Raw genomic sequence first — 12,154 nt, forward strand, 5'->3', positions numbered from 1 at the left:
TCCCTTTTTAATCTTGAAGGACGAAATAGCAAAATGAAAGAGGTGATCCAGGCAAGATGCATTCTTAAACTAGAGCTACTTGTAGGAAGATTGAACCAGCTGTCAGTGACTTTTTTAGCTAAGGGATGGGAGCTGATTTTGCTCTTAATAGCTAGACTGTCCCTCATTTTAGAAGACTGCTAGATATTTTCAGCTTATGTTTGCAAATTTGCCATCTTTGCTGTAGTCTTATCATATCTCATGTACAACTGACACCCTGATGAGAGGTTTCTGAGGATGGCTCAGCCAAAGTGATCACTTACTTCATATTCAATCTGTAAAGCACTTCGGGTTCTTAGGGAGGTTAAGATGCTGCCAGAGTGTTCCAGTACTAAGGGTCAGACTCTGATGCTAGTCCTCATATTAGCTAGTACCCAATCCTTTATCACTTCAGTGAGGGGCTGTGTTGAATGCAATGTTATTAAACATGAGTTATGGCAGGTGACGTAATCCTCAAAATAATACACATCGGTATACAAATAGGTATGCTTAAAAAAACAATGCCTTTTATAAAATCACTGGCTATACATCAAGAGGAAAATCTCAGAAAATAACAATATTCAGAGCTTTCAGAAAAACAACTATTAAGACCTCTACTTCCAAATCATCAATAAACACATTGTATTTTGTGGTGTGCTTTTGAATGGTACCACGCTGTGAGTTTAGATCATGTTCAGTTCTCTTGCAGGTTTCTGGCCACAAAACACAGTTATGAATGACCTGCTTTTTATTTTGCTGATTTTGAAAGGACTAAAGTGGTGGGGCTGCTGTTAAGGGACTGCCAGCCAACTGCCATTCTCAATTATATCTGGCCTTCTTCAGATTCAGTAGGGTAAATTCACAACATCCCTTTAAGAACCTTTTTTGCTCTACAGGAAATGTCCTATTTACGGTGTAGTAGTGCATCTATCTAGAAGTGTTCAGCTATGGGGCAAAAACATTGCTAAGGGAGCTAAATTTGGTCTCTGGGAAGCAGATGAAATATGAAGCAAGCTAAGAGTCTCCTGTATAAATTAAAGAATTAGTATTGAAAGGAGAATTCTGATTGTGTGAGACAAACCATGTGTTGTTGTGAGTTTCATTCAGTTAGCCATTGAAATTCAGGACCAGGTTGTGCTTGTGTTGACACATAAAGGCATATTTTGAGGACTTGATTTAAAGGGAAAAGCTTCCAATGGGACTAGCTCCATCATGAGAGGTTGCAGCCCCAGACTAGACAGGGATTGGTACGACTGCATTCATCCCACAGGAGCTGAAGCAGAGCTGTGCTGCACAGCTTAGTGTTTTCTTTCCTGTTTGTGTTGAGCACTGTTTAGTGTGGGCTTTGAAACTGCCCACGCCATGCAGGGTGTGGAATTCCTGCTCCACGCAAAGACAGACTCCCTGATACACAAAGTCTTTAGCTCAGCACCAGGGGAGCTAATTACTGACAATTTAGCTTTGCTGCTAGCCAGAAGGTTACAATGTACCTACATTCAGTTAGGAAGTGAGTTCTCTCAAATTAGCTCAGCATGTTGACTTCTTTTAGGGCTTTTGAAGGTACCTGCTTGCTTGCTCCTGCCAATGGACAGGCAGTGTGTGTCTCCAGCCCCCACTTTGTCACAGGGCAGAAGCAGAGGATGCCCCAAAGTTGTGTAGCAGCAGCAATCCTCAGAGCTCTGCACTTCCCAAGTGCTGCTTCCAAGAGTGCCAGGGAATAGGAAATCACTTGTGTGTCTTACTGCCTTGTTTTGTGTGTTCCATTGATCTGCTCAGCACTTCAGAAATGGTAGAAATATGGCCTTTCCCATGAATTTTTAACATAAGGGTCCTTATCTTGCAAACTTGTCTGCCTCTGCACACCCTAGAGGGCTCAAGTCAGAGTAGCTAGATAGGGCAGCAACATTTGTTAGCAGAGATCATCCTGAATCTGGCAGAACTGATGTCTCAATACTTTCTGATTCTCTTAGAAATGTCTAGCCGTTCTAAGTTTTTTTCTGTTTTAAATTTATTAAGCAGAATCAAATTTTTGACCTGTGCTTGAAGTTAAATTTCTGACCATACAGCAGTAATTTCAACCTGTCTTTCCTAGTCTATAAAGTTAATTTTTAATGCTTCAGTTTACAGTTTGGAATAAGATTTTATGATAGTCTATTACTCTACATCAATTTGACAAGATTCCCTTATTAAAGTTTAATGTTTTAACACATTTATAGTTGGAAACAATCTCTGTTATTGTGAGATTGTTTAGCAATAAATGCAAGCTGAAATAAGTACATTTTTTCTGTTGTGAAAATAGTCTGTCATTGTTGAACAGAACTCCTATTACACACATATTATTTACTATTATTTGAGCTAAAAAGAGCAATTTATTTACATTACAAATTGTAAATTTAATTTACTGTTAAAAGGTTAAATTACAGTATTTGTGCATTTAAGCTGCCAGTAATTTTGACCATAAATGCATGCAATTTTTCTCCGAATGCTTCACACAAAACATTATGAAAATGCGTGCAAGAATCTAGAGAGGGAGTACAATTCCAGCTCTCCTAATTTTTATCTGAAAATCTATCCATTTTCAGCATTAGAAGGTAAGATGCAATAATGTATTCAGAGTGATAGAACAAGGGTTTCTGATGGCTTTCAGCCTCTAACACCTTTCCTAATGCTTCTAGGTTTTGATCCTTTAAGTTATCATCTTGCAAATCATTGTGAAGGAAAGCTACTATAATGTATGTGATACAATGTGTCTGGTATCTGCTTTTGTGCATATTTTTTTTTACTGCTCTTTTTCAAGTGCTTCAAGCTTATGTGGATTTTTGAACTGGTTTCCATAGTCAACAGTTACTACTGACAACAGTTTTCATGTAATTCACCAAGGTCTGAGTCCAAGAAGGTGTTGATTGCTCTGGTGCTGGTCTCACAAGGTTACCTTACCTTTTCCTGAGCACACATCTCTGTTCCCTACTGACTTACTACAGTGCTACCAGAAGGGCTCACATCTGACTGCTGGACTTGGGAATGGAGCAGCCTAGTGGATAGGAAAATAAGTGACCTACCTCAGGCTTGGCATCAACAGCATATGAGCCCTGAAAATGAGGAAGGTTTGATTAGAGGCTCTAGCCCTTCCTTTGCTGTCCATTCTAATCTCCAAACCAAGGGCCTTCAGTTCAAATTTTTGCTGGCATGTGCTACTGGATGGCATGCTTATCTTCTGCCACATAAAATTCAGCTCTGGTGGCATACAGAAAGGAAACATGGTAAGACCAGCTAGTCCACTGACAGGACTAGTTAGGTGGCAGCCATGGCTTTTGAAGAGTTGCTAAGAAATTGTTAGATATTAGTGGAACTGTGGTGTTGCTGAATGGTCTCTTCATCTGTTTTATGCTACTGTGGAATGTACCGAGTATGCAGAGATCATCTGCCACTTTGACACTTCATTTAAGCAGACACCTTAGAAGATGACTGTGGCTATCAGTTAATTTGGCAGAGACTATACAGATCTACTTTAAGTGATCAATTTGTCCCTTCTCAAACATAGATACTTGAAATTTGCATTTTCATCTCTTAGCTCTGCATTCTGGATCTGCCCTTTAGATTTTCTACTATCGGTTGGACCCTTGTGTTTAATTCTGTCTCTGCCTACAGAGGGACTGTGTCTCCTCTTCTGTATCTGAACTGTCATGCTTTCTTCATATTCTGGAACAGAAGTAAGAATCACAATTTTTTATATATATAACTGACCAAACAAGAAAATATTTTAAAATTTGATAATAGAGAACTAAGATAAATAATCAATAAATGAAAAGCTGAATTGCTTGTACAAGTGCAGTCAGAACAATAACAATTTCACTGCCTTTTGTCTACTTCAGCTACTCTGCCCAGCTCTTCCAACAGAACTCTCGGATAAAAATCTTATCCTGACTTTCCATTTCCTTTAAGGCCAGGTTCTGTACTCATCACCTTTCACATTGCTGCACACTTGACAAACAAGAACAGGATATGTCTTTACTGTGCTGTCACATGCAAGAAGAAAATTAAAGTGTTTTGTGAATCTCATTGCTAGTTTGTTTGCACCAGCTGTGCTGACAGATAGGATGGAGAACGTAACCTACCTCTAACAGTTATTGTCTTATCAAACAACAGTTGGCTATGGTTTTGAGTTAGGTCTTCTGCTGAGAGAGATTCAGTCAGCGATAAGGTACTATGTGTGTTCACATCTCTTTTGAGAAAATTTCCATTCAGAGCAGAATGGAATTTGAGAGGCAGCAACTTGGCCAGCTGGTCACTGGCATGACTCTGGCTGTATGTCCCTTGTGTGTACCACTGCCCCATCCTCTAGCTGCCTCTCCTTTATTTGTAGTCAGCAGATTCACAAGGAGGACCTTCACAAGTACTGGCACAGGCAGCTGGTATGAACCAGTTGTTTGAGATGAGACAACTCCTTTCTAAAATCTGGAAAAACACCACTTAGAGCAGGTCAGGATGCACCTTTTTTAACACCAGGAAAAACTCTCACTGAAGTCATGCTCACAAAGTTGCTCAATGCTTCTTGTTCTTTCGCTCTGTTATTGAGTTGCACAGATTGAGCTCCTTTCCTCACAGTAGCCTACCACGGGTACATCTGTAAAAGGTCAGTATATAATGATATAGCCAGTTGTACCTGATGACATTTTTCACACTGCATTTTTTTCTCCTAAACGTTTCTGAAAAACATCACACGGTTTTTAAGCACTTCTGAGCTGAATTTGAACAAGCAGCTGTTAGGAATTCGCCATTGCACTGCTCACCCATCCCTACCCTTGAAAGGTTTGAAAATAAATAAATAAACGGATTAGCATAAAATAATATAGTAACCAACCAAATTTATTTAGCTTAATTTATGCTAATCATGGCATATTGGTGCTTTGGCAGATAAAATAAAGCTGGTGGAGAAGATTGTGTTGAGGAAGCCATGACAATTAACCCTAGAAATTACCACTCAGCATTGCCATTGAAAAGAGCCAGTCCAGCAAATTTTGTTAACTGTCAGTAATAAGATGGATTTATTAATTTTAGGGATGTGTAGAGGTTTTTTTTAATTTTATTTTTATATATACACACATGTACACATATTTTCTTAGGGATGTGTGTATTCCTTTTAGATAATATAAGTTAAAAGATCTGGACAAATGAAAATGCAACTTAATCCAGGAGTGAATTCAGGTTATTTTGCATAGGCTTTTAATTATTTCTGGCTTATAATTCTGGTTTTTTTCTGGATTATGTAATACACAATTTTAGGAATAACTGTACTTAATACGGAATTTAATATTAGTTTAGACTTTCAGTAACATACAAAGTAATAAAAATGACCAAGCAGAAAAGGTTATAATAATCTTTACTGCTGTTAGATCAAAGAAGGATAGAAGGACTGTATCAGGTTGCATCTATTAGAATTGTGCCTGGGCTCTGGCTACTAGAGGAAACATACAGCCCTCAAGAATATAGAAAAGTATTATAAGCCTGCAACTATTTCAGAGCTTCTGGTGTGCTCTAGTTCCCGTGTGTGCTTATTTGCTTTTAGATGCAAATTAACTCCTTTTGTTTCTGAGTTACAAATTTGCATAGTGCTCAATGGAAACAGAATTTTAGCTGTAACTTTTTTCCATGCAAAATGAAAGATTGAACATGGAGGGATGAGGGGACGGAAAAAAAAAAGTTCCCGTCTTCAACTTGGACCACATTGCATAAGATAAATGTCAGACAGGATTTAAGTGCAAGCAGCCTTTGAAAAGGCAAGATATTTTTACTGTTTGCTAGGTTTGGGTTAGGATTTTCATTGTTTTGATTTGCTTTTTAAGGAGTAGAACCACAGGCTTGAAAGTGCTGGCAAGAATTTTCCAAAAAAGATGCCTCAATTACATTTTCATTTTATTTAGGACATAAGTAAGGTGGCCTCATTTTCAGTGTTGTGGAGCAAGTAATGGCAATCCAAGGCCCATAAGGAATGCAGATTGCCCACCATTTTTAGCATTGATCCATTTGTTTTCCTGCCATTTTTTGTGGTTTTAAATCATTCTATTCTGAAGCTTAAAACAGTTCTCACCTCCTGGTTACCACCTGCAATCACAGAATCACAGAATCTTAGGGGTTGGAAGTGACCTAGAAAGATCATCTAGTCCAACTCCTCTGACAGCAGGGTCACCTAGAGCACATCACACAGGAATGTGTCCAGGTGGGTTTTGAATGTTTCAAGCAAAGGGGACTCCACAACCTCTCTGTGCAGCCTGTTCCAGTGCTCTGTCCCTCTCACAGTAAATAAGTTTTTTCTAATGTTTACATGGAACCTCCTATGTTCCAGTTTGCACCCATTGGCCCTTGTCTTATCACTAGACATCACTGAAAAAAGCCTGGCTCTGTCCTCCTGACACTCGCCCTTAACATATTTGTAAACATTGATGAGGTCGCCCCTCAGTCTCCTCCAAGATAAAGAGATCCAGCATCATCTTTGTGGCTCTGCATTGGACTCTCTCAAGAAGTTCCCTGTCCTTCTTGAACTGAGGGACCCAGAACTGGACACAATATTCCAGATGTGGCCTCACCAAGGCAGAATAGAGTGGGAGGAGAACCTCCCTTGACCTACTAACCACACCCTTTCTAATACACCCCAGGATGCCATTGGCCTTCTTGGCCACAAGGGCACATTGCTAGCTCATGGTCATCCTCCTGTCCACCAGGACCCCCAGGATCCCTTTCTCCTACACTGCTCTCCATCAGGTCAGCCCCCAACCTGTACTGGTACATGGGGTTGTTTTTTTCCAGAATGTGAACAAATGTTGGGAGCTGAGCAAGTAGATTTCTTTGCACAGGAAAGAGTAAAACTGATGATGTGCAACTTCTGCCACGCATGCAAAACAAATGTGGAAACAAAGCTTATTTCCTTCAATGCCTTTTCATTGCCGTTGTTATTCGAAGCAAGGGACGTTAGTAAATTTTCAGGTGCATTACAGTCTCTCATGGATTGCATTACATGTTGAACATGCATATTAGTTTTAATTTGAACTTCTTTTCAGTCACATATATGTTGCCAGAGTGTTCACTTGGGAGTTAAAGATGCTCCCATTGCATACCTGCCTGGAAGTGCCATTTGCTGCTCTGAATGAAGTTTGAGCCATTTTCTAATACATACTTTTCCACTTATTTGTGGACTCTGACAGCTTGTTCGGCTGTAGGTAGAAACTTGAAATTTGGCATGGAAATAGCTCTCATGAAGGAGAAGTGCTGTTACTTTTTTCTAGAGAAAATTGCTTTTGATTTGACTGAGACATAAGTCTTTGAGCAAATGAAAAAGAATTTTTCTTCTCGGAGCTTACAGGGTGTGCAGCAGAGGAAGACTTTGTGCATATGGTTAATTTAGTGGAAGTGCAGGGTATGGTGCAATATGCTTCTGAAAATGGCTGGCAGCACCTGAGTCTGGGACTTTGTAAGGTATGCGGGACATATTGAAAGAGCTTTCAATTTTTAGGGACTGAGCTTCCTCCTCTCCTTGGCTCCTAGACATCTCCTAACTGGCACTCATAACATAACAAGTGTGTTTTCCTACACACACAGTCATGTAGCTCAGCCCTAGAGAAACAAAAGAAGAAAAAGACTTTGTACAAATCCTTTTAACCTCTTTTGGAGTTGAAATAACATCATGGTTGCACTACAGAAAATACAGCAGGCCTATGATGCTATATACACCATGATCCAGGTAACGGGGTCTGTATCCAGTATTGCTTGCCATTTCTGCTGCCTCAGTTTCTTCCTTTCTAGCTAATATTAATCCCACATTTAATATTTTTAAAATAAATTTTCAGGTACTTGTATATTTACAGTTTCCTTAAAATTGATTTTTTCCAGCTTTCTTTCTAAGGCCAACATATTACACTCAGTCCTTTAGCAAAATGAATTTTTAAGTTTTTGGGTTCTTTGGTTGTTTTCTTTTTAGCTCTAGCTCCCCTACACCTCCCTGCCTTTCTTGTGACTGAGCCCTGAGCTTCCTTTCATGTGCAGCTGTGTCACCTGGCTGTCACTGCATGACTAGATCTTCAATTCCATCACCTACAAAGCAGACAAAATTGTGGAACTTTGCAACAGGCCTAGGCACTTCACATGGTGCAATTTTACTGTCTAAAGCACAGCCCAATTATAACTCCTCTGACAGGTAGTAGTCGAGCGCCCTTCTCAACAGGGTCAGATCGAGTCTTCCCAAAACACCCCTCCATTAACCCTGCCTTGACTCACTGCTGAGAAACGTGGGCATTGAAATTAGTGCTTGGGCAAAGCAGTTTCTCACTTGTGTGCAGTGAGGTGAACAAAACATCCCTGCAGGACCTTCCTTCACCAGAGAGCTTCCTCTCTGAAGGCTGCAGGTGGAGATCTGAATGCCAGACCAGAGGTAGATCCATCACAGATATACCTAGATCCATCATAGATCTTCCTATCATAGATGGATATAATTATGATTTTCATATTTTCTTTGTCCTTCTTACAAAGCTGTTTTCTCCAGAAATTTTGCCAAATGGACACATCATTCACACTTAGTCAGGCCTGTCTGTTGGCCTGCCCTGCTCCATCAGAGCCAGTAATGTTTCCGACCCCAGTGGACTTGGTCCCTGTGGAGATTTCAGAGAAGGGATGCTTTTCTTACTGCCCAGCTTCGCCGGTACCGACCAACACAATATCAAAGCCAATTCATATGCTGTTAAATTCATTTGGTTGATAATTGGTTAACCCAAGGGAGCCCACTTGGAAAAACTGCTTAATGAGTGTTTGTTGACAAGACTGGATGGAGCTGAGCAATGGAGATGCGTGGAGTATGACAGTGGGACATTCTCATTGTAAGACATTGGAAGGTGATGTACAATTGAATGTTGTAAAATCTTGCTAATATTATTTGAAAATATAACATCCTCTGGAATTAAATCACAGACATGTAAGGACTAAGAGGGGTAATTTTGGTATCTCTTCACTTTTTCATGCTTAACTAGTAAAGTCCTACCATTCTTCTAGCTGCCTGGTGTACAGAAAACAGTATGGCACAAAATGGTAATGGGGTGGTGCCAGTTGAAATGGCAAGCTGCAACAGCTAGATCTTTGGCCTTGAATCCAGTCCTAGCAGAAGGACAGGATGCCACTGGAAGCTTTAAAAAAAAAAAAAAAAAAAAGAAAAAAGACTAGAAAAATTTCCAAAGGTAAAACATCTTCAGCAAAGGGCTGCAAGGAAAAATGCCTAATTAAGTTGCCCAAATCAAAATGTTCCAGAGCTTGAAAATGTCAGTAAATAAATAATTGGTTATGCAAAGATCACTCTATCCTGCTAATAGAGCATATGAAAGAAGAAGCAAAGCCACTAGGGGATCCTTCTTTGATCTGTAGCAGGTAGGAAGAACACAGACAATACCATCAAAATTATTGTGGGGGGGGAAGTTTCCTAACTGTCAGTCCTTTCTTTGCTTTGGAAGGGAGAAAGGTAGGTTATCACTTATGCATTTGTGAAATTCAGCCTTGTTTGCAGTGTGATTATATAAATGGTTCATTATTAAAAGCTAACTGCTATTCACAGACTTTCAACTTAAGCAAAGACAAGCCCAGGGATAGATATAAAATCAATATAACTCTTCAGATATTGCAGACAACATTTTGAAAGGCAAATATTTAGAGTGTAGAAAGTGATTTACTGATAAGGCTGTTCTGCTGATCTGTTTGTTGCTGATTTGCTATACCTTGTCCATTAACATGACTGCAAAATGGGGTGGAGAGCTCAGTTTGATTCTCCTGAAGGACTTTTATTTCATCTTCTAAAAAATTGAGAGCAGCTTGTCTTAATGTCTAAGAGAACTCCTTACACCTAATATGAAGACACAATATGTTTTTACACAAAACAAGCAATGCATTTCATATGACTTTTTAAACTGCAAACTGCTAAATACCTTGATTTATTTTGGAATGATGAGGTGCATAAAAAATTCTAGTAGTGTGTAAACTGAGGTAATGAAATGCTGGTTCAGTGACTATGCCTTTAACTACTTATTACTGGTTCTATATGGATTCTGATGAAATTACACATGAATTCTGCAATATTAATAGTATTTTTCTTGTATTACATGGACTGAAGTGAGCATAGTAGCCATGAAACAGCCAATATTTCTGTGATGTCCCCATCTTACTACATTAGTTTTCTAGCTTATCTGGTTCTGAGTACCATCTAACAGGTGAATGTCATTCATCTGAGCAACATTAGTTTGATGTCAAATGTGACTTAGGCTTTGAGATTGATGGGATGATAAGTAGCCCACCATTTCCCCCTGTGGGAGATAATGTCTGCACCAACCTGCCTTTTTACATTCAAGGGTCATGTCCAGTTGAGAGAGCAACATGTACAAATGGGATTTCTGGTACAAATTACCTTTTGCCCCTGAAAGTACAGGGGATTGTGACATAATAAATATGCAGGATTTTCTTCAATCTTACCTGTTCCTATGTCTATTCGAGCAATTTTTTTAAAAGGTACACAGCTTTACCTTAGATAGGCTTGTCTTTTTAATTAGATCCTTCCCCCAAAATGTCAGCTTTTCAAAGCACAAGTCAGTCAAAAGAAGAAAAAAATCCCTTGAGCATAGACTGGACAAGTGTCTTTATATATATAGTCACTGTGAGGAGAACAGTAGAACTCCTATATGGTTTGAGGACAACAGATGGAAGCACTTTGCAATTATTTTTTTTTCTGAAGAGCTTTTAAAGTGAATCCAATTATGATATTTTTTTTCCCCATAATTTCTATTTAGTATTTTAGGTCTCTCATTTTACTGCCTGCTCTGGAGATCTGAAAATAAACTAAAATATAAAAAGTGGTCATATAAATATATACTGATAGTGCTGAAAATATGATGGGAAAGATTCTTATCACTTTCCAGTCTGTATTATGAAAATTTTTAAAAATTATGCTATTTGATGCATAAGCACCATATTTTGGCCCAACATGAGGTTTAACAGGTGAGGTATCATTTTGCCGTAGGAAATACGGAGTGTATGGCAGTATTACTGCCAGACATGTAACTGCTGTTACTGTGACACTTTATGGTCACACTAGTGACCACCACTATTATGGATGTAAATTGTACAAGCCTTGAGCTTTTATACACAAGCTGAAGGGTGAGAGAGGGAGGAGGAAGAGGAGATGAGGCTGTACAATGCTTCATAACTGGCTTAAGGGATATTAAATAGACCTTAAATCCTTGCCAACTGGTTAGATGGATATCAAACCGTTTCTAAAATTTGCAAGTCAAAGGGAGACAGGCCTAAATTCTTTCCACTATGAAACCCCCACAGTCCTCTGCCTTTCAGGCAGAAGCAAAAAGAAATGGAAAATTCCAAACTAACGAGCCCTTCATTTTTTATTATTTTTTTTTCTGCAGTGCTGTGCTTCGAAAAATTGCACTCTTTTTTTTTCTAAGGCAAAGGAGTAAAATTAAAGTTGTATGACTGTTATAAATATTACATGCTCAGGGTATTAAGAGTACCTGTAGTTCTCTGGTTTCTGAGGGTGTTTTTGAATTAACCCTTTTATAGATAACCAGGTGTTCGGGGGAAAGAATAACATTCATGTTTAGTCAAATTTTACACTATTAAAGAGAAAGTATCCTATCTTAACAATGCACTCATTGGAGTAATAATTTCTGGTATTTATATGTACGGTTTTTTGCAGTCTGTTTTGTAGAGCTGCACTAAAGAGCACTGAGAGAAATAATGACTTAGGCAAGTATGCCTGACACGATCAAGGATCAAGAAATGGAACCCAATGTCTTTGGTCCAGATTCTGTGATGCTTTGTAATTGCTTCTGTTTTACTGAATATTAGAGATTACTCTATGTAGATGTTGGTTCTATATTAGATACATATGTAATCAGCAGCATAAGGATTTAGGATTCAGGAAATGGTGAACTTTTATTGCATTTCTCAAAGGCTGAGACAAATATGCTGTCCTCTTTCATTGACATGGTTCAGAACTTCTGATTGGTCCTCTGGGAGGCGTAATGTAAGATGGCAGGAAGTTGGAGCTGCCAAATTCCTTGGCTGAAATGTCCTAAAGCTGAAGGACTCATAAAAGCAG

General features: G+C 39.0%; 1 protein-coding gene across 3 annotated transcripts in view; it reads left to right on the forward strand.

Moving 5' to 3' along the window:
• The window catches only part of LDB2 (LIM domain binding 2), a 219,975-nt gene that overhangs the window by 100,598 nt on the left and 107,223 nt on the right, over nucleotides 1-12,154 (forward strand). The window lies entirely within an intron of this gene.

The sequence above is a fragment of the Chaetura pelagica genome, unplaced genomic scaffold (assembly GCF_000747805.2).
Source record: "Chaetura pelagica isolate M959 unplaced genomic scaffold, ChaPel_1.0 scaffold147, whole genome shotgun sequence".
Taxonomy (NCBI): domain Eukaryota; kingdom Metazoa; phylum Chordata; class Aves; order Apodiformes; family Apodidae; genus Chaetura; species Chaetura pelagica.